This window comes from Silurus aristotelis (assembly GCF_946808225.1).
Source record: "Silurus aristotelis genome assembly, chromosome: 11".
NCBI lineage: Eukaryota > Metazoa > Chordata > Actinopteri > Siluriformes > Siluridae > Silurus > Silurus aristotelis.
Window position 1 is genome coordinate 15624101 of NC_139584.1, and position 6539 is coordinate 15630639.

The following is a 6539-nucleotide window of genomic DNA, read 5'->3' on the forward strand; positions in this document are numbered from 1 at the left end:
AGGGTAAAGTAGAACAAGCATATCAGATCTGCCTTGTTTTCATTCACAAACTATACACTACAAATCACTGGCTTTATGTTCCCCTCCAGTGAGGAAAGCATCTCATTTTTTATAAAAAAAAAAACCCAATACCTGGGGAGGTTGTGTTTTTGTAAGTGAAGTTAAGCTGATGAATTAGCCCTCGTTCATTGGACAGCAGTTTGAGGCAATATCCAGGGGAGTCGTTCGGCACCTTTGAAGAGGCAGGCAGTTTAATTGGTGATGGTGTGGGGCTGTGAGGGGAACGTTTAGGCACGGGGCCGACAGCCTGTTGTGTAGCATGAAAATGGAAGAGACAACTGCTTGATTTGACAGGAGGAGTCATATATAGATTTTTGTGTCCATTGTTTTGGCTTATTTGTGTGCGCTTTACTCAGTCAATCAAATATAATTGACACCACTGGGCTCTGTTGTTTCTGGGATGACAGCAGTTAATGCCAGTGGAAAAAAAGGCCGGGTGGAAAGTTCTTCTGGTGAAGGATGGGGAAAGGTTTCGGCCAGCCTTGTGACAATTTTTCACACTTCAACAGCATTAATTGATGTAATGACAGCAATGATGGATACTAATATATGCAACCTTTAAAAGGAAAGCTAATTATACCATTCCAAATTCATTTTTGGCCTGCTGGTTTGAATAAGGCTGTGAATTAAATAGTACCAAGTCTTTTTAATAGTATGTGCCTCGCAAAAAAAAGTATTAAGAATTTAGACGTGAATAAATGTACATTTTAATGAGTAAAGTCAAATGCAATACTTAACCACAAAACATTGTACATTTATCCTGATTGACATTTGTATTGAATGTTCGTTTTTGTTTAACTGATTCTAGTATCCTATGAATAAAACTCTTTACATCCAGAAGAGGGGAGTATAGCTGTATAGCATTACTGCTATTAAACACGGGGAAGAATTTATATGTCCCTAATGTTTATGGTGTGTTTGTATAATCATTGTCAAATGAAGAAGAAAGGCAAGAATTGTATTTTGTATAGAAATACATAATTTCCACAGGCAGAATGAAAATGAAATGTAAGTTCTTTTTAATCATGAAGGTGGAAAATTTAAAACAACATACAGCAGAGGAAGTACTACAGGAAAATGTCAATTTTGCAACTTTTTATCAGTCAAAGCACTGAGTTGACTTGTTAAGTGGTGATTCTTGTCTTTGGAAAAGTGCCATCCGACCTGCTTTCATACAGTTTGCCCTGGTTATCATTCCTGTTCTTGCATTCGACCCCAGAATTTTTCCACACTTTAGGAGAATGGGTAAAAATTATTGTATTGATCAGTGAGTCAAGAAATTTCGCTGAACGTTCCTAAACCAAATATTAAAAGACTAAATATGTATTAAAAAAACAGATGAAGTGATAGATTTGCAGAAAATATTTACAATCGGTGAGAGCAATTAAATAATGCAAAACGGTTTCAGGGCCGGACCCAACATATGGCAGCTTGCTAGTACTGGGTCATAAGTCTGACCTTCTGATAAGTAACCCAGAGTGTTAAGCAGTGAGCCACACAGCATTCTAATAGGCTTTAATAAGAGCCATTAACAACTCTAATCAGCTCTGACCCTTCAAAAGGCATGGACTCCACAAGACATCTGAAGGTATGCTCTGGTATCTGGCACCAAAATGTTAACAGCAGATCAATGTGATTGCTGTTAGTTGTAAGGTGGGTCTTCTATTGATTGTACTTTTTTTGGATTGAGATCCAAGGAATTCGAAGTCCAAGTCAACAAACTATGCCTAGCATCTAACTGCCTTCACCACCTTGGATTCTTCCCATAGTATATTCTAGTGCCACCCACATTGTTAAAGAAAATGTTTAATAAAAAAACAGTTCACATTCTTTCTTCGCTCCAAGGTACAGTTCTGATGCTCACATTCCCATTGTTGCCTTTTTTGGCAATAGACCGGTCTGCAAGGGCATGCTGACTAGTTTGTAGCTATGCAACTCTATATGCTATATGCACCAAATCAACATGAACCTTTTAAGCAATTTTTGTTAGTAGCTCTTCTGTGGGTCTAGATGGACTAGTCTTTGCTCCCCACATACATCAGTGAGCCTTGTTTCCCAGATTATGCTTTTTTTGGCCACTTTTGGTAGATACTAACCACTGTATACCGGGAACAGCCACAGCGATTGGCCATTTTGGGAAGTCTCTCAGTCACCGTGTTTTCTACACCTGTCCATTTTTCAACTTTCAACAAATTATCTTCAAGAACTGATATGATGTCACTGATTTTATATTTACAAATGTGGTGCCTTGATTGATTATTAAGGATCTGTTTTGAAGATCCCAACCAAGAAGATAACTTTGAGGAAAGCCTTAAAAACACTGCATGCACAACTTCACAATTATACATTTTACAACACAAAGTAATGCACCTGTACAGTCCAAACCAATGGCCTGACAATGTTCATGTCAATTGTCCAAAACATATGCTGCACGTCACCTATGAAGAGTATACTTAAATGTCCAGCCATGAGTCGCTTCAACCTTTTCTCCTGCTCTAATGTGCCCTGCCATCATATTATGGTAAGACATCTAGAATAATCATTCATTAAAAAGGGGGTCAACTGATGGCCAATCTTTGCTTAAATCAATGAATAGTTGAGACATGGACTAACTGCTACTTCTAATTCTATACTTTTGTACCCTGAATTGGATTATTACGGCCGGTAAGGAATATTCATGCACAACCCCCATTCAGACATTTCACCGTCACCGGACCTCAACCAACAACCCCACGTCTGTTGCATTGGTGCTGGCAATGGCCAGGTTCCTTGAGCTCCAGCACTGGCCTTTCTCCTGTCAGTCACCAAACCGAGTGGGAGAAAAAACAGAGACTCAGGAGGGGGGGGAACTCACCTGCCCCTGAGTGTGTTTCTGTCAGCTGGACCATTTCTTTTAGTGCCACCAGACAGACTGATAGCTTTGGTCTACTATGTCTTCGGCGCTGCACTCCTTTGCCAGCAGCCACCTCAGAGTGTCTCGGCGAGTACACGTGATGATGTTTGAGGGTCTAGCCCCTTGAAAAATAGCACACAATTGATCTTTAGAAGGTTTGTGACTGGAAGATATTGGGCCACCCACAGTCCTACAGCCTGGTCAAAGAGCTCAACTAATGCTTCTGCATTAAAATGTGGTCCCATTTTTTTAGACTGTGATGTGGGACATGGCCACAGCAGCTATCATGGAACTGCTGGAGTAAACACAAATAGGACCAGACTTCATAGTTTTTTTGAAAGTGGTGCTTCTGCTTTGTGCTCAGCTTAAAAAGAAACAGGGATTTCCATGAGCAAAAAATTGATGGCAGATCTTTCTCACTTCCCAAGTTTTGACACTCGTGACACTTCACATTGTGGTTCAGATATCAGTAAGTGGGAGGTAAGCTTGGAAAAACTCAAAAAGCTTGATTTCTTATCCCTATTTTATTTAGTGAGTGTATTACACTATGCACAAAAATGTATACACATTTACACCCAATATCAGTTGTCTCTCTCATGCGATGCTCATCCCTCCTCAGCTGCGGTCTTTAATGAAAACACAGAAAACACGTTGTAGCAAAACTGAACAGGTGCAGATCATTACCACTCAATTTTTCCCAGCTTTGCCCTCCATTCACACAAATAAAACACCTGCCTCCACAGATGCCTCCAACTGCCTAATTTTTGTATCCAAATTAACATGGATATAGCGATATGGTTAGCTAGATTGTAGACCTAAATTCTCACTGGCTTTAACACCTATACTTAACTAGGAATCTTTACCTGGGTACGTTTAAAAAAAAAAAAAAAAAATAATAATAATATTAAATTGTTAAATTAAATTAAAATATACACGAAACTGTTATTAAACTGTGACCAACATTGACAATTGTTTCTGGTGAGTATTCATATTTTTCTTTTATTTTTATTATACTTTATGCTAGAAGAATCTCTCATTCCTTTGCCTGCCTTTCATTGTTTGAAGCTTTTGTCTGCTTAGACACAGACACTGCTGTTGGTGTCATTCATCCGTAGAAATGACTTCTTTAACGTATTCCATTGATCTGTGTATTTCCCATTAAGCCGGCCCGTTATGTTCAAACGGAGGGAGGTAAGGAGTCTCAGACTGCCAGTGGAGACCTCCAGGTTTAGCCTCTGGAGGATGGTAGGAACTGAAGCACATCATTTAGGCCAGTGTACTTTCATCCACATTATTTGCTGTAAACAGCAGTTCATTACAGCAAGCCAGACATGCAGTGTGTTGTCATGGCTGAATGCTACAGTTCAGCCTGTTTGCAATTGTCTTAGAATAGCAGCTTTATGGGAAAATGACTTCTCAGGACATGCGCCCTGAGGTCTTAAGTGCTCAGATCTTCAGGTGACACTGACATGCAGGAATTACAACCACTCTATTTATAGTTTCTGTTGTTTTTTTCATCTATAAATGTTTTAATGTCTGTGCTATAAAAACGACAGCTATAATATTTCGGTAACGCATTATTCTATCCAAACATATGGCTTAGTTCTGTTGCAGAAGCAAATAAATTTGATCTATTTACAGAATTCATTTGGATATGTCATAAACATGGATAATCTTTGGTGAACTTTTATGGAGGAATTTATATTGTTAGGAAATTATTTAAACAAATATATTATTAAAATGAATTGAGATACTGATTTGTCCAAAATGACACTGCAACAGCAAAATCATTAGATGACAGTTATCTTCATTATCCTTTATCCTGGATGGATAAGAAACCAATCAATAGGCACAAGAAATGGGATACCAGTCCATTGCAAGGCACCATGCACACACATTTACACAGTCATTCACGGGCAGGAACACTGTAGCAAAGACATAAAGCTGAGATTAAAATAGAATCAAGTTCAAGCTGTGATTTAGTAACACGCCACATCATCACTGTAATAACTAGATATTTTTCGTTACATAATATATATGTTATAATGATATATTCCAAATTTTGTGGATAAAAGTTGAGCTTTTTTGCTGCGAATAGTACATGACCTTATGTTGGTATATCAGATCAAAAGGTTGTATGCTCAAATCACTTACCTGAAATTACAGGATCATTACTGATTTGTTGTTTATAATCACAGACAATATTGGGTTATGCATAGCATGAGGTAAATCAAATAATTGCTTATTTTGTTAAACCTCCCAGTGCAACATATCCTGGTTTGCTACACCTCTCTGTGTAAAATACCCTGGTGTGTACCATGTCCTGGTTTGCAACACCTCTTGTGTAACATATCCTATTACACAGGACCGTTCTAAGAATTCCCTGGCTATGTTTACACTTTATAATAAATGATTCATTTATTTGCTCAGTTCCACTGTGCAGATAATGTTCATAAAAATATAGAAGCTGGCTAGCTAAATAACTTGCCTGCTATTTAGCAATCAATGTATTAAACCACTGAAACCTTTAATTACTAGCAAAAAAAATAAAATAATTTACACACTTTAAGCATAACTGTATTTATGTCACTTTAATGTAAAGTTGTAATAATAGACATGTCTAAATACTGTCTGCTACTTGCTTGTGAGAATTTAATAGGTAAATGTCATAAAATTGGCTTGTGGCTTTTTTTGTACAGGTGTACAGGGGTATAAAGGTATTTGGCTTCTTATCAGAATGACCAATATGTTGATAAAGACTTTAAGAAGATTCTGCACTCTCAAACAATATATACATTTTTTGTAGTCTTAGGAATGGCTGTGCTCACCATCAGTGAGATCTTGCTTCATAAGCATGTTAAACCTCAGAGATGGACATAAAAGTCCAGACCTGCTTTGTATTTATGCAGCTCTAAATCGAGAATAGAGCTTGTGTGAGATTGTAACAAAGGTTTTGATTCTGTATTCAGGAAAGGACTTTATGTTTTGAATAGAATCACTTTAAGCATTTTATGTTTATTTTCAAATCCTACAAAAGATGTCAAATGCAGTCTTTTATGTTCTGTGAATGATGAATGATAAATAAGTCATTTTCACTAGAGTTGATCAGGGATTAGAAGGAAGCCAAAAATGGCAAACCTTTATTACCTTATTTGGTATTCTTATTGGTAGCAGAATAGCTTTCCTTGTAGCAGGATCTTCTGCAAAAATTGAAGGAGAAAACAGGTATTTAACAACAAGGATGAGATTGAGGTTGGGTTTTTTTAAGCACTGTTATTACTCTAGCAAACTTCAAGATCCTGTTTACACTTGGTATTAACATCAATCTTGATTGATCCACTCACAGGTTTAAATGCATAGCCGTTTACACCTGCCATTTAAATGGGTCTCCACTGACCACTTGTGATTGGATTTTATACATAATTTTCATGGAGGAAGGATGTCGACGCATTTATCATGAACATTACTTTACCACTGCATTTGTTTCAGGCAGAACTGTCCTGCACATACCGTTCCATATATATACATATGTATATCAGCATGAAAGAGAGGAGAGACAAAACATAGATCAGTTAAAGGCAGGTTT